This window comes from Lissotriton helveticus, chromosome 10 (assembly GCF_964261635.1).
Source record: "Lissotriton helveticus chromosome 10, aLisHel1.1, whole genome shotgun sequence".
In the NCBI taxonomy this organism is placed as follows: Eukaryota; Metazoa; Chordata; class Amphibia; order Caudata; family Salamandridae; genus Lissotriton; species Lissotriton helveticus.
The window spans coordinates 862,912,967-862,940,253 of record NC_136071.1 but is presented as its reverse complement, the minus strand read 5'-3'; the positions used below and the strand labels follow the sequence as shown (position 1 = coordinate 862,940,253).

The window sequence follows — 27,287 nt, the reverse complement described above, 5'->3', positions numbered from 1 at the left end:
TATGCGCCCAGCCCTCGCCTGCCTACATGAACTAGCCCAGGGAGGGTTCACTCCTCAAAGACCCCCTGCCTCGGTTGTACTTTCAGAGAGGGCGTGGCGCATCCTGCTATGCAGAAAACCCTGAATGGAGTCTGCAGGGCGGAGGTGCTCATGGAAAATGTGCCCATACAAAAGCAAAATATGTATAAACGTAGGGACCGATTCACAAAGATCTTCCGCAGTCCTTGGCGCCACGGCTACGGAGGCTCTTTGTAAATCGGGGGCTTTCAGCTTTTATGCAGTTTTATACAGTTCGGGCGGCTTTAGTTTACACGAGCACCAGTTACTTTACACAAGGAAGGACACAACCCTTTTTAGTTATGTTTAGGCACGGGTAAATATAGTAATTTTCACAAAGTCACAGGCTGTTCAGCGTCAGCCGAGACTCGTCCATAGGCTGCAGCTAAGCCATTCGTCACATCCACACGATTATATATATCAAGCTGAGACGGGGAGAAGCGGGTTATTTATTTATGCGTTTTTTATATAGCGCGGACTTTACCCGAAGGTGTCCGAGCGCTTCACAACAAGAACAGAACTGATACATGAGAACATTACAAGTTAACAAATTACAAAAGCAAACGCTAAGTTACACGAGGCCAAGGTGACACTACACAATCACGTTTTACATCAGGCACATTCAGAAAGCGCACACACAAGTTATATTTGGCACATGTACAGTTTTGAGATTGATGGAGGTGATCGGGAGTTTCTAACAGAGGTCTGTAATGTTGACAAAGACCATCATTAACCACTCCATCTCGCGCTCCTCAATTGACCTCTGGAATTCCCTTCTGGGGCTTCTTTGACTCGACCACAGCCCGAGGACCACAAGCTGGTTCTACCAGTGAAACTCGATCACACCTGCCGGCGAATTTCATTTCTGTAATGCAACTGGTGCTGATGTAAAGCGCTCTGACACCTACGGGTCGAGTTCGCGCTACATAATATTTTTAAGATAATGTTCCATATGCTTTCAGTAGGTGTTACGTAAATCACTCTGTAAATAGATTAATTTGAGGTATTCCTTGGAAAAATTGCGTCTGCATCTGTTAGGGCGCTATGCCATGGTATACATTCCTCCTACATTGATGGGCGTGGTACCAAGTCATGACTGAAACATCCAGCCAGTTTTGTTTCCATTTTAGTCCGGAGGACTGCACCGGTAGTTTCAATCCCTTACTTCTAATAAGAAGAATGAAACTACAAGTCCCACCATGCACCGAGTTAGATGTTCCTTGAACTCTACGACTGCCTGAGGCTGGCTGCGCAAAAAGGGCAACCCTTCGCGCGCTTCGAGTTTCTATGACGTAAGCATTTCGATTCAACGCGCAGGTGTTCGTTCACTTGTGAGTTTCTAAAATCGGTCGAGGATAACCCAGTTCATCCGTTGTTAAACGACGACAAGCAGGGAGGAGGTCCTCCCGGTGGCCCAGGGACGTGCCCTGCAATGCTGATGAGAGCCGAGGCAAGCTCAGGTACTCTGGCGAACTCCGTTGACCCGCTGCACTGACTGACTGGAAGCACTCTTACCTGCTTCGAAACCCGATCCCTCTGGTGCATCAGTTATGTAAGAAAGAAAGGGGGCTGGGCCATCACAGCGCATCCCCGAGGAGTTAAAAGGAGTAACCAGGCGCGCACAAGTGTGTCCTGGGAGTGCTGCGCTCGTGCGGACACAGGTGGACCAGGCAGGTGGGGAAGACTGACGCCTTCCAGGTATATATTTACTTTTTTTGTCTATCAGGGGGCGCATCCCCATGTATATGTAGTCGTTAGGAATGTCTGATTTATAAAAAAAAAAATGTGTGTATGCGTTGTGCTGCCACTAGCGCGCTGAAGCGGATGTGAGCTACCAATAGCACTGTAAGGAGTTCAGACAATGAAGACTGAATTCTTATATGATTCACTATGCTCAGAACGGACTCCGTGCGTACCCTGGAGTCATTTAATCGAGATTCAGGGAACGTGCATTGGAAGTTCAAGACCTGGCATTTCTTTTGCATGTTGAAAACATTGAACAACATAATATGCCTCTTTTAAAGTAAAAGTGCATTTTTATTATCTACATTTTATGTACAATACGTACCTGGTTGGGGCATAGGTTGTAACAGAAAACATTGACTAATAATCTCCCTAGTCATTAAAATCCGTTATCACAGAACTGGTTCCTCTTTTCAAAATCCTACTTTATCTCTGCTTTACCCACGCGCTAGCCATGCGACGTTTTCACAATTAAAAGTAAAGTCCACATTTGTAAAGCGCACAATCACCCGTAAGGGTCTCTAGGCGCTGGGGGCCGTCGGGAAGATTAAGCGAGCTATTGCCCAGAGTCACATGGTGCTGGGCTAACCTGCCGCCGGAGCCGGGGATCGAACCGTGGTCCCCAGATTCCAGCGTCAGTCGCCCTGGCCGCGGCGCCACACCTCTCCCTCAATTCAGCCCTTAGAGACGGAATGAAATCGAATTGAACCATTTGAAATACAATCGTTATTTTGCAAGTGTGCAGCTTTATTTTTCGTCAAATGATAAAAACGTTTTAACGGCACTTCGGATAGACGGCAGACTGTGCAGCGCTCTGTTAAATGATTTCTTGTATTTTTAGATTCACATATATCGCAATTTATGGGATATTGGATTTGAACGTATAAATAGAAGAGACGTGCTTATAAAAGAACATATTTGAGCAAATACTGTTTTTCCAAGCTAATACTATGTTTTAAAAATACCTACTGTATAAAAAATAAACATTTATATTTAAAAATATCTTTCTAACCAGTAAGATCACTCCACAAGTGACTGCACCTAAAGTTTACATCTGTAAGTAAATTGCTGGCTATTGGTCAAGTGTCACTGAGTCTAACTCAAGATGCCACCGACTCAAACATAGAATCTTCAGACGGTTAATAGATACAAAATATATAGTTTTGCATATTTTTAGACTGTATTATTATAAACAATATTTCCTCCTGATATTTTTGTAGTTACCATTATAAATGTAGGAGTGCAATGTTTGGGTAAGCCATGTTTTTGACACAATATTGTTTACAACAACATAATGTCAGTGATAGAGTAGGTGTGCCAAAGAGATGTGAGGAAAGGGACTGGTTTTGTTAATTTCTTGGAACATGCCTTTGTTTTATCATTTTATCAATGCAATTGGCAAGGTAACTACGCCCCGACCAGAATCCTCTATTCAGGGTCCACTCGTCTGATAAAGCATTGATACTCAAAGTATGGCCCAGGGGCCGCATGCGTCACTCCTGACCTTTATATGCGGCCCCCTGTTCAACAGGAGCACTGGGCTGCACTTTACTCGATGCAACTCTAACAATAAAAATATGTTAAATAGTCAGGCAAGCCTTTACTTAAAGGTTAATTGGTGTTAAAGAAAGGACATAACTAGGGAGTTCTGCACCATTTTACTTTAGAAACACCATCATTTTCAAAGACAACTTGCAGCAAAGATGTAAAATTCTGAGAGTCTCTTCAAAATTCAAAAAGTGTACCTAATTAACATGCAGAACATTTTCACCTTAGTACAGCTGATTATATCCATGCATTTCAAAGTATTAATTTCAGCCACGGCCGGTGGTAGGTGTAACTGCAGGGCGGTGACGTAGGGAGGGGGAGGGGCAGGGTGGGGGGGGGGGTTGCAATGTATGGATTACGGACTTTAACAGGTAAGGAAACATATAAATAAATAAAACACATTTTGTTGTGCGCACTGCATCGCATTTGGTGATGCAGTGCACACAACGAAATTCGTTTTATTAATTTATATGTTTACTTACCGGTTAAAGTCCGTAATCCATACATTACAACCCCCCACCCTGCCCCTGACCCTCCCCCTCCCTACGTCACCGCCCTGCAGTTACACCTACCACCGCCGTGGCTGATTAGTTTAAAAGTGATAGGTTTCAAATATAAGTTTAGAAACATTATTTCTTCCATCTACCCTGGCAACAATGCCAAAAGTAAACTAAAGAGGCAAGTCAGTTGTTATGTGCACTCTTTGGGTGGCCTGGCTTCTTATTATTCATGCACAATATTATAGTTTAGTAAATCAAACACAAGGGAAGGTTTTGTACAGCACACAACCTGAAGCCGTGTATTTTGAGGTCCTCTTAAATGTGACAATGAAGATAAAGGGTGGAAAGTGAAATAAAACAATTGCCTAGGATCACACAATTTGGGAATGCGGGCAAGCTGAGAATAATCCCAGGTTTTCTGCTTTCACATTGTTCTAGTCAGCCGTTAGATGTATAAGCTACACTTCCTTACACTCACCTTACTGCAAATCAACCCCAATTTCCTGACCCGACGCCAACCCGCTGGCATCAGTGTGGCCCTCCGCCATATCACACATCAAAACTTTTGGCCCATGTTAAAATGTTTGCAAGTACACATGTGATAAAGCAAGGATCCTTTCAAGGACGAGTTATGGAGGTTGGTACCTGGATGAACCTTTAACATAATTTGGGGGTCAGAACCTAAATACTAGCAGTTCAGGAAAATTCTGGAAAAAAAGAATATACATTTGCCTTCATTTAAACACTGGTCCTGCTCAAAGGTCACGATTAACAGCAGAGGCATAGGCACATACAATAAAGTATGGGAACTGCGAACCTGAGTGCAATGGGGGTGCGGCTAAACGCATTACTAAAAATAAATAAAAAAATATTTTCTTTAACTGTATTGTTAGATTTACCCCTAGAGGTGACTGCATGTAAAACAAAAAGCATGCACTTTAAAAGAAAGACAAATGGAAATTAATCTGATCTTCGCATTGCTGTAGACCCCCTACTTTCCTTTCAACCTGAAGCGACGGTAATCATTAACCATGCAGGAACTGTTGTTCTTAGTTAGAAAGTATGTGAACAGTTTAGATAAGACTTAAAAAGCTTGGAAACGTCATTCCCAATAGATCCCACCCACTCCAACCTGTGCTTAACATCAGGCATCGTTATCAACAGTCTATTCAGCGTTGAAAGTCACATAATTTTCTTCTCTACACAAACCATCTCCAGCACACTAAAGTAACGTAATTGCCACGTATAGCGCTTTTCTAAACTCCTCAACAAATAAGTAAAACTCCATTGCCCAAGGACATTGCCAACAGTAAGGAGATAGTCAGCTACATTTCTTCATCCTAATGAAAGACTAGTAACTGGTAACCTCGCAGATAAGGGCGCTCAACACTATCCTCAGGGATATTAGTATCAAAAAGGTTTTTATAGGTGGTGGTGCAGCAAGGTGAGAAAAGGGTGGTTACCAGACAACCCTAAGAAGCCACCCCAGGGTGTGGCCGTTACTACTGATCAATGGGAGATCTCACCTGCGCTCCAATATATATATAGAGAGAAAGTTAACTGGTAATCAACTTCAATCACAATGGAGAATACAAATAGAATTATCACAATTATAAACACAGAAGTGTAACCATAAGTGTCTGGTCACAAACACTCCGAATCCATTCCTCAAGTCCTGGTCCAGTAACTCATTCAAACCCAGTATTGATAGCTGGACCCAAAAATAAATATCCACAAGCTGTAGGATCCAGTAGAATTCTTCTTTATTCTCTTGCGTGATGTGTTTATAATTGTGATAATTCTATTTGTATTCTCCATTGTGATTGAAGTTGATTACCAGTTAACTTTCGCTATATATATATTGGAGCGCAGGTGAGATCTCCCATTTCTTCATCCTAAGTTGTACCCACATACATTTCGCCAGGCAACATTTGCGTGATGGAGGCAAATTCTGTTTTCCTTCTAGGGCCTATATCCGGTTTCTAAGATTAAGTGACATAGGAGGTGTGGCCGTCCATTTGCATAACTCAAGAACCCTTTGCTGACTCTTTGTTCCCATTGCGACCTTATGACCTGGCTCTTCATCAGCAATTTCTCTTGTTGCTGTCATCTGCAGTGCTGGCTTTGGTAAGAAATTTGGGGTCTCAAAGTTCTATGTGTTCCAAATCAAGTCAAAGCAATCACAAACAACTCCACGACCTTTCTCAAACTTCCCGCCCCTGCACAAAGGGTTAACACTCCTTTTGTTCATTTTCACATTCCCAGGAATATGATTTTCAAGGAAAGGTCTTTCCTATTCCACATCGCCTCTGAAAACCATCTGAGAAACGGAACCTTTATTTTTTGTTCTTATGGGTGTCTCTTCTATATTCACACATTATATTTTACTTTAACGCTCTGAAATTGCATGATTGGTTAATTAGCTCTTAGGGGCCAGGATTGGCTATGCTTCATTACCATCATGCTTTTATAATGGTCCATAATGACCGAAAAAATAAGATTATTTCATTAAAGTGAACTCGCTGGTGGAGTCTGAGAATCGAACTGTAGACAGGGTGTCTATATATAGAACCGGCTACGACCTCGGTGTGCACGCGATGTCCTCCCTCAAAGTCACCTAACCCGTTCCTCACTTTAATATCTAGTTCAACATGTTAAAAAACTGCTTCCTGGAGGCAAGTCTGGGCGAAATGTACATTTAAGAGAGCACACTTTTAACTGACCTTTCATGTACGAAAAGCAAAGTTATTTAGTTAAATCAATTCACATGCAAATACGCCAGTGTACAAGTTTTAAGGAAAATAGTGTCCAATTAGTGTGTTCAGTTCAGAAATGACTACCTGGGAAGTGATGACGTGCCCTTTATAATAATTCTTAATTAAAAGGTCAAAAGCCAATCTTATAGAAATAACAACCCAACATAATCCCACATGAATACAAAAGAGAAAATTTTTCGTTTTAAAATTAAAAAAAATCACAGGTAATTTTTCCATATATCAAAAGCGCACCTGAGCTTGGCAATGGGCGAAAGTGACACGATGTGTTTTTAACAGACATATGCAACTTGTAACATTCAATTTTTAAACTACTTTAAGTGACTAAGCAAGATGTGCTGGGTGTATTTTTTTAAATATTAAACTTGCTATCAAATTCTGTTTCTCTTCTTGTGGTATTTAGCTTGCTGCAAACTAAGCAAAAAGTGTGAACCTTTTGCAGTTAGTTAAGCAACATTTTTCATTCTCGGGCGAAGGGGCACGGAATCCCTTTTTTAAAGATATGGGTGGTGTAGGAGAGTAGGGTCTGCTTCCTATGGCTACCCCCACTTTTTGCTGTGATTCTCTGGTTTTTCGACTTTAATATGGCTGTGGTCCTGCTAATCAGGCCCACAGCCTAGCTATTCTCTCTCTAAATTGATACCATGTACTTTAGGTACATACCAGATTGGTTACTGGGTCAACCTTGTTTGCCCCTGTATACTGTACCCTAGGTACCCAGGGCATAGGTGCACCCTAGGCCTACCAGGGGCTGTAGCATGAATTGAGCCACCCCTAATTAGCCTTCCAAACTGACACCACAGGTCTGTTCTTACATCCTGGGTAAGGTGGTGTAATCACCCCTTCCTTAGATATAGTATATCCATATCTACCATCTAGTAACCTATAAGTCACTCCTATGGCAGGCCTTAACAATCCTGGAGGCAGAGTGCTTGGTTTTATGTGAGAGGGTGCCCTAGCATGAGCTGAGCCCCTCTGCAGATTTCGGAACCATTTCCTTATAGCTGTTCTATGATATAGCCATACCATATAATCTTAAGTGCATTATATTCCTCTCGGTTAATGCTAACTTTGGTTTGGCTTTATCAAAAAATGTTGTGTAAGATGTCGAACACTTTGGAAAACTACCCCCAGCCAGTGCTGGCGGCGGGGGTAGCATTCCACCCTTCTAGAGAGAGAAGACATGTAGTTACTGTTAATCCCGGTTAAAGTTAAACAGAGCCCCGGCATCAAAAAATGGATGCTGCTGTCACAGACACGAGTCTGTCCTCCTGCTGCTGGACAAAACTCTGTCAGGAGAGGCTTGGACAATAGGTTTCCTGCACAGGGCAGTGCTGGCACCTCCCCAGACAGGCTTTAGTGTATTGGGGCAGGGAGGGCTGTATTCAGTGAATGCTTTCCAGACACTGCCTGGGGCACACAAGGTGCTCCATGCATTTCCCAGTTCAAACCGGTTGCTGGGGCACTCAGCCCCAGCTCTGGCGCGAAACTGGACAAAGGGGAAGGGGTGTAACCACCCCCTCCCCAGGTCCACCCATAGGAGAGACCTTAGAGATAGTCCAACCCCTAAACTTACTAGAAGTATAGAACCCCAGTCCCTAGGACTTTAGATTACCCTGGACGAAACTTTGCAACATATATCCTGGACCTTCGACATTCCATATCGACTGGAAGACGGAAGAAATCTCCCATGTGGTCAAGGAGTGACCACCCTGTTCAAACAGGCACCAACAGCATCTTTGCCAGTCTGCATTTTCGAGGCTCCCGCTGGATCCCAAAGAATCTGCGACACAGGACATCTTTGACACTGATCGGCACTCCCAGCAAAGCTGAGACCTGTGGCGGACACAAGAGACATGGGACCGGAACTCCTGAACATCCTGCATTTTGCTACTTGCACCAACTTCCTGAGGTGTCCCGAAGTTGTGCATTGGGGTGCTTGAAGCCACCGCCCCAAGCACCTTTTGCAACGAAGCTCAGAGGCCCACGCTCCACGAGTGGGCCCGCTTTGTGTATTTCAGCTCAACGCGTCTTTGTGGTTCCTAGTCCATTGGCTAGTGAGCCCCCAAGAATACCAATCCTTAATTTAACTCGTTTCCTGGTTGCTCCAGGTTTGCTCCAGCTTCCCTGCAAAGGAGAAGTTCCTCAGACCTTGCTTGTCTGCAACAAAGCCAATCTCAACATCCTGCGTGGATTGCGTTTGCCAAGGCTTGTTGGGTCCAATACGGATAGCGACACCGCAGTCAACTAGATCCTTTGTGGGACAGCTCCATTCCAGCTCCTGGTTGTCGTTGACGCCTCCTGGACCTCGTGGCTGAAGAGACAAACTTCACCTTTTCACCTGATATCACCCGACATCTGGTGGCATCTTCCTATCACAGCCCTGGTCACTGGCTAGTGGCCCAGACTCAGTCTCCTCTGCTTTCAGGTTCTTCACATCTCTTATCCACCCTTGGATCCACCTCAACACTTTTCCTCTGGTCGCCTGCAGCACTTCTTTGCAGCTCTCCATTGGAATCAACGACGAAACCCAACACGAAAAGAAACCTATGCACCCGGCTTCCCTGGGTGAGGTAACACGAGTACTCCGGTGCTCCCGTGGGTCTTGATTCTCGAAGTATCCTAGACTAAAAGGGTTCCATTGTAGTTCACCTAGAAGTGCCCTAAATTGTAAATGTGTAACTTGTTCGTTTCCCATTCAAAGTCAATGGTAACCTGGCGCTGTGTTCAGACACTGCACGCGTCTCCCGTGGGCCTCCTACATTCTAACCTTTGGTTGTTCCTAGAAGCCCCAGCGATTCCACAGGCCCCAGGCCTGCTTTCTAACTCTCATGTGGTTCTTATATCACTATTTTAGTATATCGCTTGTGATGCCCCTAGGGCAAAACGTATACTGTGCAACCTATCGTATGCTAATTAAGTTCCTTGTATTGTACTTTTACCTCTGACCTCATAAAGAGTGCAGAGGGGTTGTGTTTAGAATAAATACATATATATTTGATATATACCTTGTGTGGTGTGCTTTTATTTGGTACTCAAGAGATTATAAATGGTAAAACAACTTGCTTAACTCGTCACCAAGTCTTAGCCTGAAGGCTGCTCTCCACAGCTACCACTAGGATAGCTTTCTATAAGGTTTACTTTATAACCTATCATCAATAAGTATCGTTTGGACTGGTGCAAGGTGCCCACTAGAATAGTGGACATCATATACCAGGCCAACTTCTCACATTGGTGTGCAGCAGATAGGATAAGAGCTTGTACTTGTTTCATCAAATAATCTTGAGAATATCATTTGAAAAATCACATTAAGGTACCTGTAGGTACATATAAATCAAGACATATAATACATACGTTCTACTGAACTTAGCAGTTGTAGGTGGTAAGGCTTATCACACCCTGACTACAACTTCTAGAGAGGTTCTAGTAGGTAACAAGTAGTGTAGGTAGGTGCACACACCACACCTCACTAGTCATGGCTTTAAGGGCAAGAGGTGGTGCCTCTCTGCCAGATGTCAGCAAAGAGCAATCAATCAGTGCATTTATAGAGCGCTCTACTCACCCGTGAGTGTCTCAAGGTGCTGGAGGGAGGGGCGGGGGGGGAGTCTCTACTGCTCAAAAAGCCAGGTCTTGAGGTGTTTCCTGAAGGTAAGATGGTCCTCGGTAAGCCGTAGGTGTGCGGGGAGGGAGTTCCATGTTTTGGCTTCTAGGTAGGAAAATAATCTTCCTCCGGTGGTGGCTCTGCGGATCCGTGGGACGGTTGTGAGGGCAAGGCTGGTGGAGCGTAGCTGGCGGGTGAGGTTGTAGAACGAGAGGTGGTCGTTTAGGTATTCAGGGCCATTGTCGAGGAGTGCTTTGTGTGCATAGGTGAGGAGCCTGAATGTGAACCTCTTGTTGACGGGGAGCCAGTGCTGGTCTCTCAGGTGGGCGGATATGTGGCTGTGGCGGGGGATGTCGAGGATGAGTCGTGCGGAGGCGTTCTGTATGTGTTGGAGTAATTTCTGAAGTTTGGCTGTGGTTCCTGCGTATAGGGTGTTTCCGTAGTCCAGTCAGCTGGTGACAAGGGCCTGGGTGACGGTTTTTCTGGTTTCGGTGGGGATCCACCGAAAGATCTTACGGAGCATGTGCAGGGTGTTGAAGCAAGATGACGAGACGGAGTTGACTTGCTTGGTCATTGTGAGGGAGGAGTCCAGGATGAATCCCAAGTTGCATGCATGGTCCGTGGGTTTTGGAGCGAAGCCCAGCGCTGTGGACCACCAGGAGTCGTCCCAGGTGGAGGGGGATTGTCCGAGGATGACGACCTCCATCTTGTCTGAGTTCAATTTCAGGCGACTGAGTTTCATCCATTCTGCGACTTCTTTTATTCCTTCCTGGAGGTTGGATTTAGTGGTGGCTGGGTCTTTGGTGAGAGAGAGTATCAGTTGGGAGTCGTCCATGTAGGAGATGATGTTGGTGTTGATGTTGTGTTTGCGAGCGATGGCGGCGAGGGGGCTCATGTAGATATTGAAGAGGGTCGGGCTAAGCGAGGAGCCTTGGGGTACGCCGCAGATGATCTTGGTGGCCGCTGAGCGGAACGGAGGTAGGCGGACTCTGTTTTCTGTCGGAGAGGAACAAGGTGATCCAGTCCAGGGCCTTTCCTTGGATCCCTGTGTTGAGGAGGTGGGATATCAGGGTGTGGTGGCATACGGTGTCGAAGGCGGCCGAGAGGTCTAGGAGGATGAGAGCGGTTGTTTCTCTGTTGTCCATCAGGGTCTTGATGTCGTCGGTGGCTGCGATGAGGGCGGGCTCGGTGCTGTGGTTGGCTCGAAATCCAGACTGGGACGGGTCGAGCGAGTTGTTTACCTCGAGGAAAGCAGTCAGCTGTTTATTGACGGTCTTCTCGATGACTTTGGCCTGGAAGGAAAGAAGAGAGATGGGGCGGAAGTTCTTGAGGTCTTCGGGGTCCGCTGTGGGTTTCTTCAGAAGGGCGTTGATCTCTGCGTGCTTCCAGCTCTCTGGGAAGGTGGCGGACGTGAAGGAGTTGTTTATGATGTTCCAGAGGTGGGGGGCGATGATGATGTTGGCTTTGTTGAAGATGTGTTGGGGGCAAGGGTCCGAGGGGACATCTAAATATGACACATTCACTTTCCAAGAATTGAGAGGATTGTGTGCCATAAGAAAATTAAAGCAAGGACAGAGACCAACCACCCAACACCTCATAGATATCCTGGTGGCAGATGACTTAACAAAAGCATCAGATCCAGATACCCTAGGTAGTAGGGAGGGGGGCTACCCCTCATCTGAGGAGGATCTAACTGGGGCACCCCACCAGGACTCTGAGGATGAAGAGGGTGCAGACCAGGAAGTGGTTGATGAACCAGACCTGGGAGACACAGGACTACCTGGAGATGGAGATGGCCATAGTGGGACTTCCTTCATCCCCCCAAGTAGGCGTACTGGTGTACCATAGATCTCTCTCAGGAGAATCTCACCATTCTAGTTCATCAATAGGGTCCTCCGCCTCATCTCACAGGAGGAGAACTTCCCCTGAGAGAAGAGAGCATGAAACTAGAATGAGAGAAGTCAAGCCTAGGATCAAGAGGCAAGAAGTTGCCCTTGAGAAAGAGACCCTAGATCTTGAAAGAGAGAGAAAATTAGCAGGGCTAGAGCCCTCTGGTGGCAGCAGAATCCCTAGTGGTAGGGATAGGTCTTATGACCATAAAAACCTAAGCAAGATTGTCCCTCCCTATCAGAGTGGGGATGACTTCCACAAATGGACAACTGCTTTGGAGAGGGCCTGCAAAGTACGGCAGGTACCCCAGAGTCAGTGGGCAGCAATCTTGTGGCTCTCATTTGCAGACAAAGGTAGAGACAAGCTCCTCACTGTTAGAGAAGAGGATGCTGACAATTACAATGTCCTGAAGAGTTCTCTAATAGACGGGTTTGGCCTAACCACTGAACAGTATAGGTTGCTATTCAGAGATACCCAGAAGACACAGACTCAGGACTGGACAGACTTTGTAGATTGTACTACTAAGGCTCTGGAAGGCTGGTTACTGGGCAGTAAAGTAAGTGACTATACAGGATTGTATAATCTTATAATGAGAGAACAGATTCTTAATAATTGTCAGAACCAGTTATTGCATCAACACCTGGTTGACTCTGATTTGACATCTCCACAAGAATTGAGTAAGAGGGCAGACAAATGGGTCAGAACCAGGGTGAAGCAGAAGGTACAGAACCAAGGTGGTGACCAGAAGAAGCAAGACCAAAAGGGTGGGGAGAAAGCTGCTAAAGCGGGATTACTGGTTACTAATTATCTTACCAAATCCCAAACTATGTCGACTGAATCGTTGGTACCTGTCATTGAGTAAAAGGTAATCTCACAATAAGTCAATCAATTTAAGAACTTACACCACTCTAAATGACCACCAACCAAATTTAAGTTTTAAAGATTTAATATAAAGTCAAAGATAACTGAAGATACAAACTTCTCAAAATGAGATTCAAAAGGTAAATTGGTATCACTATAAACATGAACTTCTTGAATAATCTAAGTCTGAAAATCAAAATAATAAGTACAAGCTCAAAAACCATAAGGGTTGTCAAAATAGATATAAGTTGCAATCTCAAAGTCATTACAGAAAAGAAAATTAAGGTTAGTCTGTCCCTACACTATACTAAGTGACATCCCTACTTAGCAAGATCTTAACCCTCTAGGTGTCAGCCGTGGTGACTTCCTAAGAAGATCACGCACTTCTCTTTGTCTCTTCTCTGATAATGGGTCTCTCCTGATCAGCCTATCTGCCTACCCATCCGCTTCCTTAGGCTCCCAAAATCATCTGCTCTGCTCTCCTCCCGGGTCTCTTTCCCTAATACCAAATCACATTTCTGATAGGAACGCCCCTTGGGACGCCCCTCACGTGGTATCTCTGTGCGCGGCAAACTCCATGATGGTACTCTTGAAGACCCTCGTTAAAGTTGACCTTGGTTCCCAGGCTTCTTCTCCAATGCGCCGATACCCCCTAAATTCCTGGAAACTCCTACAGGCCTGCGCAAGGCGCCACTGAACAAAGTCCCTTTCATTCGAGCTGATTAGGACCCTCGCACCTGCATACAGCTCGTCCTGCAGTGGGCCTCAAATTCCAGACTCCACCATATCTTTAGTCGTAAAACACTCTCAAAGCTCTGTGCTGGACACCTCACGACCTCTTCTCTAACGAGCACATGGCAATTTAAACGACATGACATTATCTGCTCTGGCCTACTTGATTTACATGCAGCAGGTCCCTGCACTCTTAAAACGTTAACTTGATTTAAACAGCAAACATTCTTAACTAGCATACGTTTCTAAAATAACACATCTATAAAGCATATACTTTTAACCCTAAGTTCAATAGTACATTTGGAAGAACCATGTCAACCTTATCTCACATTATTTTAGCAGCACGTTCAGGTTTGCTGTGAATTGCCCTAAGGCCTACACATTATACTGGATTTCAAAGTTACATTTAATTCGGACATGATTCTTTTAACATGAGAACATGAGGTTTTCACATATATTCTAACATTTCTACATTATCTCACACCGTTATAATTATAGTTACTCTACTTAACATTCTATACATTTCGCCACTGAATATAAAACACTCTGTATATTTTCACTCCTAGATATAAAACACTCGTGTGCAAAACATGTTTAAACTAACTACGTGCTTGTAAATATGGCGTACTTATACATTTTTTTCAAACTTGTGCTCTCTCAGTCCCCCCTTTGATGACCTTCAGGGGTCATCATCACCAAGACACCAAAAAATGTAGAACCCTTCAAAGTGAAGACAGGGCAGTGCCACCTCTTTTCATACTCTCTAATGCTTTCAGACTCTTATATTGGGTGTCCTGCATCGCTGTCAACTCTTCTTCCTGTTTCTTCATAGCTCTCTGCAACCTATTTGCTCTATAACATTGATACAAACGCACCAATCCCCACAAAGTGATTACACAAATCACTATTATGATGATGGGTTTCAGTATGTACCAAACGATACCCTTTCCTAAGTTGGCAAACCAACTTCCAACTTTACCCATTCCATGACCCACTTTTTCCCACACATTTACCTTTGCCAGGTACTCAACTTCGTAGTGTATGGCAGTGATGTTTTGTATATACTTCTCTAGAGGTTTTGAATTGTCTGGAATGTAAGTACAACATTCCTGGACCTTCAAGGCCTTACAGACTCCTCCCTCTTTAGCTAACAGAACGTCTAAAGCAAGTCGGTTCTGAAGAACCATTGCCCTAATCGATTGCATCTCCCCTTCTATCAGCATCAAGGATCTTGCAGTACTGGCAGATAGTCTATCTATGACTGTAGCTAACCTCCTGATCTTAATGTCAGTCAATATCAGTCCTAAGATAGGGAATGCAGCGCCTAGTACATCTCCAACTACCTCTGCTGCACCCAGCCCTCGCTTCCATCTAGTTGGTATTTCTTTCTTTGGCGTGTCTAAATTCTCAACATGATATATTTTAGGGAAGACAACAGCCAGATAGCATGATCCGTACCAATTATCTGGTAACTTCACATAGGCATTTCTTCCACATACAAAATATACATTTGGTATTGCTTGCATCCCTTTCAAAAAGTCCTTAGAGTAATACTCCAATTGAAAAGCATGTTCACAATTGACTTGACCTACATAAAAGTTTTCATAATAGGAGTAACTCCTGTGAATGCACAGTTTCCCCCGTTTCTCCTTATCCAAAGCAATTGGACCAATACTACCTTTTCTTTGATGTGCCCTTTCCTCCTTGGTCCAATCTGTTTCCCATTGTCCTGATGCCTTCAAAATCTTCTGCCTCCTGTATCTAGTATCTACCTGTGCTATAAACTTTTTCTCAACTTCTGATATTTGACAAGTCAGATTGTTTCTTCGAGCATGTGAAGTATCTAACGTTTTCCATGGAATAAACCATTTGTGTAATCTGTCTTCGCTTTTGTAGTAGTCCCATTTGTTCAAATGCTTGAAATTCGGAACCTCTGGCAATGTCGAGTCGAAATTCGAGAAGTAATACTCGAATCCTTCTCGTCCATAAAACATGCTCAACAATAAACTGCACGTTATTCCATATGTCAACGGAAGATGATGGTATCTGATACCCTCCTCCACTGAAGCTGGTAATTGCATACAAACGTAACAATCCTTCACTTCCATGGCATCAACATATTCATAAAGCAATTTAGCATAAGCATTTGACTTGTAATTTCCCTGGGACTCATCTGTGTGAAGCCTTTTTATTTCTGCATCTAACAACGCTTTGTCTTTCTCATTGATGTTTCCCTTCTCCTTAATAATGGTAGTTTTCGGTGTTGATACTCCCTTATCCTCCTTGACTGCGGTTTCATCCCCTTCGTGTCCCACTAGGAATGAAACAGTTACCACTAAAATTATAAGAGAAACCACTACTCCTAAAAGTGTAACAGCTATACATTTTGCCCTGCGGTTCGGGTTGCCAGCCTCCATGTTCTCAAACAGTGTCTCTTTGGACGTTCTTCTCGCATCAACTTCTTCCCCGTTTTCAAACAATGTCTTTCTCTCTTGCAATGTCTCTCTTTTGAACACTTGGAAGCTTGACAATTTGTTTCCGCAAAACAGTTCAAAGTCCAGTAGAAAATTAGACAACCCTAGCCCTTCTCCATCCACTAAAATGAAACCCCTACCATTTTTCTTCTTCCACTCGGCGCTAGGTTATCTTGCAAAAATTTTACAATTTCTTTTCAACAGTCTTATTTTCGTCTGAAGTTATGTATGACTCAAGGAGTGACACTACGTCTTCATAAATGTCCATCCGAAGTATCATTCCCTCAGGTTCTGGGCAGTTCGTACCACAACATGGAAAGTCAACTTTTTCTAGGATTATTCTCCTTATTTCGCTCAAGACAAGTGGACGGACGAAATTGAGAGTTAACGTTTTTTCAATTTCTACTCCTGGTACTATCAGTTCTACATCCACAATTACAAAGGGGTCCGTTCTAATCAGGATCACTTTCTTCACCTTTCCAGTTCTGCGCCCCTTTGAAGACATTCGTAATATGGTATTAATCCACAACAATAAGCGCTCCTAGCATTTCCACTACTCGCTCAAGCATTTCCAAACGAAGAAGAGTTCCCTCCAATATTGGATATCGTGAACAGCAAACTGGAAACTCAACTGTCTCTAAAATCAATTTTCTTATTCCACTCAGGAGAGCAGGATGAACGATGTTGAGTGTCAGCAACCTTTCGGTCTCCGCTCCTGGCAGTAGAAACCTTATTTGCACTGTGATGATCGGGTCAGTTCTGATCAGTTCCACTTCCCTGATCCTCCCTGTTCTGTGTCTCCCAGACATCTGCAACAAGGTAGGTCCAGTCGGGAGTAGAGTATCTTCTGCTAGGCACTCGCACCCTTCTTGATCTTCTAAGACCCTCCTCGGCTTGATCCTGGATATCTTCTTCTGGATCTGAGTCTTCGGATATAGGAGCAAGCGTTTCTTCTTGGGCCGACCTCAAACTTAGCCTTCTTCTCCTTGCTGGCCAAGTGGCAGCTCCAAGCCTTATTCTCCTATTCCTTGTCCTCTCACTTGGTTCTTGGTCGCTCTGATACGGATCTGAGTCTGAGTCGTATTCACTTCTGCTCTCTCCTTCAGTTGCGTCTTCTGTCTCACTGCCGTCCTGCCTTCGCTCTTCTTCTGAATCCGTTGCGTTCCCAACTTCTTCCGACACCCCCTCAGCTGCCTCAATCCCTCCTTGCAACTCTTCTTCCACTTCCGGGCTTTCGTCTGGGATGGGAGCTGTTCCTTCTAGAGGTGCTGGAACTCTTCGAGTATGGGAAGCATGGATCCAATTTGGCAGCCCCCCGCACTTCACCGCGGTGTTCGTTATCAGGATTACCTGAAAGGGCCCACGCCAGCGAACATCTAGGCAGTTCTTCCGGACGTGTTTTTTAACCAAGACCCAGTCCCCTGGGTTCAGATCATGACACAGGTTCCTCGATGCTGGAACTTCAGCCGCATGCACCTGAAGGGACACAGAATGGATGGCGTCAGACAGTCCTTTACAATAATCCAAGATCAGATCATCTGTAATATTCAATAGGGCAGTAGTTGGAACTGTAGGAAGTCTCATGGCCCTCCCCATCAGGATCTCGTGGGGAGAAAGACCTGTCCTCCTGTCAGGGGTGCTGCGCATGCTCATGAGCACTAAAGGAAGAGCATCTGGCCAACTCAAAGATGTGGATGCCACTACTTTAGCCAATCTATTCTTCAACGTGCCGTTCACTTGTTCCACAATTCCTGAAGCTTCTGGTCGATAACTACAATGCAGCTTTTGGTCGATATTCAGTGTGGAGCACAACATCTTCACTATTTCGCTGTTAAAATGTTTTCCTCTGTCCGATTCCAAAGAGGCAGGCACCCCGAAGCGCGGTATCAACTCCCTGAGCAACAACTTTGCCACTGTGAGTGTATCGCACCTACGTGTAGGGTACGCTTCAACCCATCTGGAAAATACGCATACAATCACCAACACATACCTAAGGCGATTGACTCTTGGCATTTCGATGAAATCTAATTGCATTCTATTGAAAGGCCCCCCCGACCTCCCAATGTGACTCAGTGTGACTGGTGTTCGTTTGCCTACGTTCAGTTGTTGGCAGGTAACACATCGCTTACATACTGATTCTGCTGCTATTCTAAATTTAGGGCAATACCAAGTTTGCCTAAACACTCTCATCATAGCATCCCTTCCTAGATGTACTGGACCATGTATTTCTCTCGCCATGGGATTAGCTAATTCTTCAGGTAACACAGCTCTCCCATCTGCTGAAACCCAAAAATCCATTTCACTTCGCACACAACCTGCTATTTCCCATGCCTTTTTCTCTGTTTCAGGTGTGTTCTCCTGCATTATTCTTAAATCCTCCCAAGTGTCTACAGTTTCTAACATCATACTTAATTCAGTCTTTTCTTCTGCACCTTCTATTTCCACCTTTGAGAAAGAATAATTTTGTTCCGCACAATAGCGTGCGACTTCATCAGCGTATCTGTTGCCTTGTGACACAAAATCTGTATTCTTAGTATGAGCTACACATTTTACTATTGCGATGTCAACTGGACCTTGCAATGCTTCTAACAACAGCCGCACAAATTCTCCATTTCGAATGGGCGAACCAGAGGAGGTCATGTAACCCCTCTGAGACCACAACTGCCCGAAATCATGAACCACACCGAAACCATATTGGCTGTCCGTGTAGATGGTGACTCTCTTTCCGTTTCCTGCTATGCAGGCACGAGTTAGGGCAATAATTTCTGCTACCTGTGCGGAATGTACTCCTTACAGGCAAGCGGCTTCCACAACTCCAGTAATGGTACAAACAGCATAAGCTGCTCTCAACCGACCAGTATCGTCTCTTAAACATGAGCCATCAACAAAGTAAATTTCATCGGGGTCAGACAATGGCTCATCCACAATATCTGGTCTGGGTTTCGTGCATAGTTCAGTCACATCAAGGCAATCGTGGTCTTCACATCCTTCGCCTTCTATCACAGTGGGTAATGGCATCAAAGTAGCAGGATTCAAGACAGAGCATCTCCTGAGAGTCACGTTCTCTGCGGCAAGAATAACTTGCTCGTAGCGCGTGAGCCTACTATTGGTCAGATGCTGCGTCTTCGTCCTGGTCATTAGCAATTCAACTGAATGTGGTACATACACCACCACTGGATGTCCCATCACAATACTCTCGCTCCTTTCAATGCTGACACCCGTTGCAGCAACGGATTTGAGACATCCGGGCAACGCTACGGCTACTGGATCTAATGTAGCCGAAAAATATGCAACTGGTCTACGGGCATTTCCGTGGGTCTGTGCCAAGACTGACAAAGCACATCCCTCTCTCTCACAGCAATAGAGTGAAAATGACTTTTCGTAATCTGGCATTCCCAGAGCCGGAGCACGACATAAATCGTCTCTCAGCTGTAAAAACGCCACCAGACATTCTTCATCCCATGGTACCGGATCACTCACCTCCTTGTGCGTCAGTTTCTGTAAGGGCTTTGCTTTCAGTGAGAAGTTAACTATCCACTGTCGGCAGTAACCCACCATTCCTAGGAACATTCTAACTTCTCTCTGTGTTGTAGGCGCATTCATTTTCATTATCGCCTCAATCCTCTCTGGGGACACCTTACGTTTCCCTTTTTCTAACCTGTGCCCTAGATACTGTACTTCTGTCAGACAATACTGCAACTTGCTCGGAGATACCTTATGTCCATTTTCAGCTAAATGATTCAGTAAGGCAATTGAATCTGTTTTACAGGCTTCCTCTGTCTCTGACGCAACAAGTAGGTCATCTATGTACTGGACCAGAACCGAGTTCTGCGGCAGTACTAGATTTTCGAGATTCTTCTTCAACAACTGATTAAAGATGGATGGGCTGTCTGTGAATCCTTGGGGGATTCGACACCATGTTAAAACGCGATCTTCCATTTTAAAAGCAAAAAGATACCTGCTCTCTTCATCCAATGGGATTGAAAAGAAAGCCTGACAAAGATCTATCACTGTGAACCATTCTGCTTGACATGGTATTTGAAACAGTATCACTGATGGATTCGGTACCACGGGACAACATGAAACAACTATGTTGTTAATCTTTCGTAAATCCTGAACTATCCTAAACTTCCCGCTAGGTTTCTGCAAACCCATAATCGGGGAGTTACAAGGACTACCCACGATTTCTTTCAGTATTCCCTGTTGTATCATTGACTCGATCACAGGTTTTATTCCCGCAATCGTTTCCTGGGACAATTTGTATTGAGGCGTTCTTGGAAACTCAACATTTGGTTTTACCAAAATTTTTACCGGCTCTACCCCCTTAATCAATCCTATTTCTTCTCCTGTGAAATCCCATACCTCTGACGCCACTGCATCTCGTAGGTCTTGGGGAAGATCTTCTATTGTCAGAGTAGGATATAGTTCTACACAAGATTTTGAATTGGCCACCTTAAAAGTAGCATCTTCGTCGGTAGTCTGTACCTCCACTCCTTGCGGGGTGCAGTATATGGTGCAGTTCAATTTGCACAACAAATCCCTTCCTAACAGACATACCGGACTTGAGTCACAAACCACAAACTGATGTTCGTTCATGTGGTTTCCAATTTTCACAGACACTGGTTCTGTCAAAGGACTAGTCATTCTTTTATTTGCGACTCCTACCACCTGAATTGTTTCCCCTGACATTGGCAAGTCTGGAACCACCGCTGATCTCAGAGTCGAACGAGTAGCCCCAGTGTCCACTAAGAACGTAGTGGGACACCCTGCCACTTCTGCCTCAACAAATGGCCCTCTCTGATCCACTTCTAGGACTGCCCCAAGGGTACAGTCCTCTTCACTGCTCACCCGTTGTCCTGTCAATGGATCAATGTAATAACACTTTTCTTCCTCGATAAACAGAGGCATTTGTTTAAAGACCTTTCCCCCAGCCGCTATCTTCGGTGGCTGTGGGAATTGGGCCCGTGGAGCCGAAGTCCCCCCTTTGGCCACCTTACTACTTGGGACTGTCACCTTTTGCACTGGGACTTCTTGGACCTGCTCTTCTACTTCTAGCTCTCCATTTTCAGGGTTAAAGGGACACTCGCGTCGCCAATGCCCCACCTGGTGACACTGATGGCACTTTGTCGTTTTCTTTAAAGTGGCAAAGTCTATCCTAGGTCTCTGCCCTTCCTCATTGTCCTTATTCTGACCGTTTGGTTTTCGTCCCATCCCCTGCTTCTGCTGGCCACCCTTCCCAGCGGACTGCATTTGCACCACCATCAATTTCTCCTTTAGATTCTTGGCTTTAGAATCTATCTCGTCACTGCAGTACCTCGCATAACGTAAAATCTCATCTAGTGGTTTGTTCTGCCAACAGATTAAATGTTGCTGTATCATCAAACAAATATCAGGTCTCAACCCCAAGACAAACTTTGACACAAACTGCCCTATATCTTTGGGATCCATTACATCTAGTCCACTGTATTGCTTGAATGTTTTCAATAATCTTTCATAAAACTCGTGAACTGTCTCCTTGGGTTCCTGCCTTGTTCGGTCTATTTTTACCCAATCTATGTCCTGTGGTGGTACCTTATCTTTCAGCCATGCTATTACCCTTTCATACTTTCGCATGACAATCTCGGACGGTCCATTAGTCCGAGCATCCCTTACTGGTTCAGTATTTGGCCATTCAACACTAGTCTTACAAGGGGTCCACAGATCAGATGGGACCACGATGTCAAATAACGTGTTCAAATCAATCCACAATACCTTCGAAATTTTAACAAACCTCTCTACCTGCTTATACCACTCTACTGGATTGTCCCGCAACTTCGGAAATGAGTTGGTGAATGCAGCTAAGTCTCCTCTACTCCAGGGCACATGTACATAATTTCCATTTGATATTTCTCGCAAAGGGAATGCCTCCATATGCATTACCCTTCCCTCGGGGGTCATCACATTTGTACTTCGTCTAACCATGCCCTTTTTCGACCACCTTTCTTCCCATTTATCCAGTTCCCTCCACACTCTTATCCCTGATACCAGCTCTCTTATGTGTGTTTTTAATCCAGTAGTTCTCTTCTCATCTAGATCCTGGTCTGCGTACTGTAATCTGTGGTTACTCTGCAATGCCCTTGTCCTAGACAAATCCACGGCATATCTATCTGCCAAATCAGTCAGTTTCTCATGAAACGCTCTAGCTTTCCTAGTAATATCCTTTGCCATGAACAACAACTCATCCTGTTCATACAATTCTATCCTTTCCAAAGGCAATGTTCCATCTATTATCTCATCAACATCTGATTTTAAACTAGTAACATCAAGCCTTTTTGCCTTAATTTCAGCTTTTAAGACACTCAATTTAGCTCCTCTATCCGCATCTCTCCCATCCCAGCTCCGAGATCTACGTTTAGGTATTGGTGAATTATAGGGAGTCCTCCCCTGTTCCCATCTCTCTAGGTCCCATGCCTTTCCATCTACTCGGGGTGGGTGGTGAAACACTCCTTCACGCCTCATAGCCCCTCTCTCCCCATCCTGGCTAATTTCACGGGATGCAGGGTAAGATGTTCCATTACTCCCTTTTTCTTCACTACTTCCCTGTGATTCCTGATTATTCGAGGCGTGGCGGGACCTATCGCTGTTCTCCTTTCTCCAATGTTGAACATCTTCCCCGAGTGTATGATGAAGGCACCTAAACCTATTCTGAAAAGCCCGTACCGCCTCATCTCCTCCTTTCCCCCAGAGACGGGACATTTCCTCACATTCTACAATCCTAGTATTTTGTTCCGGCTGTTCTCTCTGATTTGTAGGACATGCATCCCCTCTATTCTCTTGACTTTGGCCTTCCCGGCCCTGACTGCTTTCGCTGGCCCCGCAATGAGATACAGTCCCGTTACCCCTGCTTTCCCACTCTGGTTCCATTCTTGTCCTGTTACTCGGAGATACTATGGACCCGTCCCATTCCCTCAAATCAGCTCTTAACTCTGAATAGGATCTCGGCCGTGGTCCCCTTAGATCCATTGGTCCTCTCGGACCTCCCTGTTCTGAATTGGGACCGACAGTTATGTCTAATGGGGTATTCCATGTTACTGATCCTGGCAATTGTTTCCATGCATTTGTCACATTATTCCTCCTTTCCATCTCAATCCTTTCCCTATCCAATTGCCTTTGTTGTTCCCCTCTATCTCTCTCAGAGTTATAGATCGAAACTATGGGTCCTATGGTAACAGGCACCTGAAGAGCGTCTGGCAATCCCACAGACTCAACCCTTTCGGTGTTTGGCGTTTTCTGCACCACAAACCTTCCCACTACACTCTGTACAGTGTTGTTTGGAGGTGTTTCTCCGCCTTTGATAGGTGTCCATTCCGATATAGGGAGTGGTGTATATCCCTCTATGTCATTCCCATCTTCCCTTGCGAGCCCTCTATCTTCTATTAACCCCACTCTCGGAGGTGGTCTATCCATTAACAATCTGTTTATCAGATTGTCCTCCGACTCGCTTTCCTCGTCTTCTTCCATGAGGTTTCCTCCTCCTCCTGCCACCTCCCTCATCGGATACATTTTCTCCACCTCAATAGCCTGTACCCTCCAACGCTTTTCCTCCTCATCCCATTTGGAATCTCGCACTGCCCTTACCGATCGCGTCAGCCTTTGTTGACGCCTGTTCAAATTTCGGTCGTGTGCAGCCTTAATCCATGCATTAAGGGCCTCAAACTGTGTTGGTCTGGGCGAGGGTTTCAATGAGGACATGGTTGCTTTTAGCCGATGTAACACCTCTAATTTAAACGTCCCGTACCTCGGGAACTGCATTTCCTCATTCCCTTCCGTAAGCTTATTCCAAGCCCCAATCCACAATATGGTATGCAGCCCCACATTCGTTGCCATATAATGAGCTGGCGTACCCTCCGGCGGAGCCTCTTCCCCATAATAATGTTCACTTCGTTTACGTTTAAAAATCCCTTTCAAACACTTAAAACACTTCATGATTTCTCTTTTCTCCGCGTTTGTTTACTTCCTGATGACACTCCACCAATCTCAGCGCCGTTCTCACTAACTGGCCTATCCGTACGCGACTTTCCTCCGACGTCACGCTAGCCGCCCAACCAGAGCGCGGCTTTAGCTAACGTCACACCAACCGCTCAATCACAGCGCGGCTCTAGCCGACGTCACCCGTCCCCCTTCGCAGCAGTTCCCCTCCTTTCTCAGCTCGTCTCCTCGGTCATGCACGCGTCCCATTCATGCTCCGAAAAATGATTACTTCCGTCCAAGCGATCACCTTTCTTTGACTGTACGCCCACAGTCTTTCTGTAGTTGTCACCTTAACTTGGCGAAATGTCTTTCCGTTTACTTCCAGACAATCGCCTTCTCCGATAGGTTACTCACACACAGTAACTTTCGACCAGCGTCCGTTACTCATACACTCACTCTTACACTCCCCCTATCTTGGATCCACGGCGGTCAATGGTACCTCGTGACCTCCGTACTATGGTCGACAACTACCCTGGATGTTCGATACACCCAAAACCACTTAAGCTCTGGCCTGAACTTAAGATTTCACCAGTTCACCCGTTTACCAGGTTACCAGTTTACCAGGTTGCGCGCGCTCACAACCTTCTCTCATTCACACTACAGGCATTCAACTCCGCAAGACATTACAATACAAATACAACACAAAACACCGCAATCTGTTCACGCATGACCCTTTGTTATACTCACTCTCTTCCGATACTGCTGCTTTTCTCGCACCGTCTACACCTTTCGGCACACGATTCTTCCGCTGCTCGTCTCTCGACGTCTCGGGCCTTGGGGTAAACTAACCTCTCTAGATTACCTTCCTCAAGAAGATAACCATCCTCACTCTGCTACCAACTGCTAACGCAGGATTACTGGTTACTAATTATCTTACCAAATCCCAAACTATGTCGACTGAATCGTTGGTACCTGTCGTTGAGTAAAAGGTAATCTCACAATAAGTCAATCAATTTAAGAACTTACACCACTCTAAATGACCACCAACCAAATTTAAGTTTTAAAGATTTAATATAAAGTCAAAGATAACTGAAGATACAAACTTCTCAAAATGAGATTCAAAAGGTAAATTGGTATCACTATAAACATGAACTTCTTGAATAATCTAAGTCTGAAAAACAAAATAATAAGTACAAGCTCAAAAACCATAAGGGTTGTCAAAATAGATATAAGTTGCAATCTCAAAGTCATTACAGAAAAGAAAATTAAGGTTAGTCTGTCCCTACACTATACTAAGTGACATCCCTACTTAGCAAGATCTTAACCCTCTAGGTGTCAGCCGTGGTGACTTCCTAAGAAGATCACGCACTTCTCTTTGTCTCTTCTCTGATAATGGGTCTCTCCTGATCAGCCTATCTGCCTACCCATCCGCTTCCTTAGGCTCCCAAAATCATCTGCTCTGCTCTCCTCCCGGGTCTCTTTCCCTAATACCAAATCACATTTCTGATAGGAACGCCCCTTGGGACGCCCCTCACGTGGTATCTCTGTGCGCGGCAAACTCCATGATGGTACTCTTGAAGACCCTCGTTAAAGTTGACCTTGGTTCCCAGGCTTCTTCTCCAATGCGCCGATACCCCCTAAATTCCTGGAAACTCCTACAGGCCTGCGCAAGGCGCCACTGAACAAAGTCCCTTTCATTCGAGCTGATTAGGACCCTCGCACCTGCATACAGCTCGTCCTGCAGTGGGCCTCAAATTCCAGACTCCACCATATCTTTAGTCGTAAAACACTCTCAAAGCTCTGTGCTGGACACCTCACGACCTCTTCTCTAACGAGCACATGGCAATTTAAACGACATGACATTATCTGCTCTGGCCTACTTGATTTACATGCAGCAGGTCCCTGCACTCTTAAAACGTTAACTTGATTTAAACAGCAAACATTCTTAACTAGCATACGTTTCTAAAATAACACATCTATAAAGCATATACTTTTAACCCTAAGTTCAATAGTACATTTGGAAGAACCATGTCAACCTTATCTCACATTATTTTAGCAGCACGTTCAGGTTTGCTGTGAATTGCCCTAAGGCCTACACATTATACTGGATTTCAAAGTTACATTTAATTCGGACATGATTCTTTTAACATGAGAACATGAGGTTTTCACATATATTCTAACATTTCTACATTATCTCACACCGTTATAATTATAGTTACTCTACTTAACATTCTATACATTTCGCCACTGAATATAAAACACTCTGTATATTTTCACTCCTAGATATAAAACACTCGTGTGCAAAACATGTTTAAACTAACTACGTGCTTGTAAATATGGCGTACTTATACATTTTTTTCAAACTTGTGCTCTCTCAAAGCAAAAGACCAGAAGTCTTCTCAAGGTCCCCAAAAAGCTTCTAATGGTGGGGGTCCTCAACAATCCAAAAAGAAAGAAGGTCCAAAGAAACCCCGGTGCAAGATTTGTAAAGTTAATTCTCACTGGATCAGTGATTGCACCAAAAAGGAGACTGCTCCAGCCACCATTGCCCCTAAGGCAACTGTTCCCCCTAGTTCAGCTCCAAGTGGTGGTTCATTTAAAATTTGTAACTTGTTCGTTTCCCATAAAAAGTCAATGGTAACCCGCGGCTGTGTTTAGACACTGCATGCGTCTCCCGTGGGCCTCCTACATCCTAACCTTTGGTTGTTCCTAGAAGCCCCAGCGATTCCACAGGCCCCGGGCCTGCTTTCTAACTCTCACGTGGTTCTTATACTACTATTTTAGTATATGGTTTGTGAGGCCCCTAGGGAAAAACGTATACTGCGCAACTTATCGTATGCTAATTAAGTTCCTTGTATTGTACTTTTAGCTCTGACCTCATAAAGAGTGCAGAGGGGTTGTGTTTAGAATAAATACATATATATTTGATATTTACCTTGTGTGGTGTGCTTTCATTTGGTACTCAAGAGATTATAAATGGAAAAACAACTTGCTTAACTCGTCTCCAAGTCTTAGCCTGAAGGCTGCTCTCCACAGCTACCACTAGGATAGCTTTCTATATGGTTGACTTTATAACCTACCATCAATAAGGGTCGATTGGAGTGGTGCAAGGTGCCCACTAGAATGGTGGACATCATATTCCAGGCCAACTTCTCAC

The 27,287-nt window shown here is 44.7% G+C and overlaps 1 protein-coding gene across 2 annotated transcripts in view; it reads left to right on the top strand.

The window, feature by feature from the left end:
* Nucleotides 1-1,648: 1,648 nt before the first annotated feature.
* The window catches only part of LOC144784600 (ATP-dependent translocase ABCB1-like), a 223,057-nt gene continuing 197,418 nt past the window's right edge, over nt 1,649-27,287 (top strand). For both annotated transcript variants that reach the window (XM_078663506.1, XM_078663505.1), the window contains exon 1: nt 1,649-1,755. The gene's annotated coding sequence lies outside the window, so the exon portion shown is untranslated. The remainder of the gene's footprint in view (nt 1,756-27,287) is intronic.